Source organism: Rattus norvegicus, chromosome 6 (genome assembly GCF_036323735.1).
Source record: "Rattus norvegicus strain BN/NHsdMcwi chromosome 6, GRCr8, whole genome shotgun sequence".
Taxonomy (NCBI): Eukaryota; Metazoa; Chordata; class Mammalia; order Rodentia; family Muridae; genus Rattus; species Rattus norvegicus.
This window is the reverse complement of record NC_086024.1, coordinates 12,837,227-12,838,702: the sequence shown is the minus strand read 5'-3', so window position 1 is coordinate 12,838,702 and position 1,476 is coordinate 12,837,227. Positions and strand designations below refer to the sequence as shown.

General features: G+C 50.7%; 1 non-coding gene across 1 annotated transcript; it reads right to left on the bottom strand.

Moving 5' to 3' along the window:
* Window positions 1–711: 711 nt before the first annotated feature.
* LOC120093446 (small nucleolar RNA SNORA17) lies at window positions 712–845 on the bottom strand. Its single transcript, XR_005486503.1, has one exon. It is a non-coding gene; the product is annotated as a small nucleolar RNA SNORA17 (small nucleolar RNA).
* Window positions 846–1,476: the final 631 nt, after the last annotated feature.

Sequence of the window (1,476 nt, the reverse complement as noted above, 5' to 3'; positions counted from 1 at the left end):
GACTCCTCCCAGATACCCCTGTTGTTGCCCTGAGTCATAGAGTTCCTGTAGCTTTGGATCTGCAGAACCACCAGTTTGTCCATGGGGTAGATGTTGGTGTGGCCCAATTCAAAGCACTGGAACTGGGCCTGAGAGATATCTGAGCTGGTCAGCCCACCAGCTCTCCTGCCCTCAGGCCCTCAGAGCCAACTCGCCAGCAAGCCCAGCATCACAGCCAGCTCTATCCTGCTGCCCAGGTGAGGTGCAGAACCTGCTCTGTGAAGTGTCGCAGCCACTGAGGGACATTGCCTTCTCTCCTGCCTGCCATAGATGCTGAGGGATGAGGGACGGGAGAAGGGCAGGGCTCTCTTTCATCCACAGCAACCTCCCAGCAGAAGAGAGGCAAAGCTGGCTCTTGGCTCTCACTCCTTCAGGACCTGCTCATCTGCAGCGCCCCCTTTCCAGGGCCAGCTCTACTGTGCAGCCCAAGCAAGATGCAGACCGTTTCAGGCTACCTCTCTGTCTGAGCCCCATGGCACCAGTCTGGTGGTCGTCTAGGGGCCTCACTCCTTTCCCAGCCCATTCAACTGGCCTCATTCAAGGGTTGTCTGTCTTGGGCCAGCAATGCCAGGCTGGGTTCTTCTCATCTCTGGCTTGCTCCCTGCCCTGGGAGCTCCTCTGGGCCTGTGTGGGGCTGGTCTGGGGGCTATCTCAGGCTCACTTTTTTCAGGGAATGTTTGGCTACTAATCATTCAGATGTTCACAGGTCAGAACACTGGGTGTAGTCATAGCCTCTCTCCTCTCTGCCATCTACTGACGCATACTCGAGCCACAGCAGCCATACGTACAACACCCCTATGGGCAGGTTAGCTTGGTTTTTGATGCTTTAGACTGACAGGTAAAACTTGGGGTGTCTGTCCTCAAGACATGAAGTTAACATTTAGAGAGAGCTCTCTTCTTTCTCCCTCTCACTGATGACCCAGCCGATCTTTCTAGGCTCCCCTTGTGGGAGTAGAGGGGATCACTGTCTGCTTTGAGAAGCTTTTAAACATTCTAACTGAACTGCCTTACATGGAGGAAGCATTGGTTTTGTTTTGTTTTGTTTTTTTGTTTTTTTTTTTTTTTTGGTTCTTCTTTTTTTTTTTTTCCGGAGCTGGGGACCAAACCCAGGGCCTTGCGCGTCCTAGGTAAGTGCTCTACCACTGAGCTAAATCCCCAGCCCCGAAGCATTGGTTTTGACTGTGGGTTTTCTTCCGTGCTCCCTTGATAGCATTGCTTTTGGAATTGTGGTGAGGCACTATGTCATGACCTCAACAGCTCACAGCAAAGGACATCTGTTCACGTCATGCTGACACTGAGAAGAGGGGCCTGGGTCACAATGTCCCCTCTCTGAATCGTTTCTGAAAGTGTTTTTATTGTTTCTATTTTTCTCCCCTAAGATCTTATTTTACAAAAGTGTGTCTCTTTAGACTGTTTTTTCTTGTTTATTTGTTTATT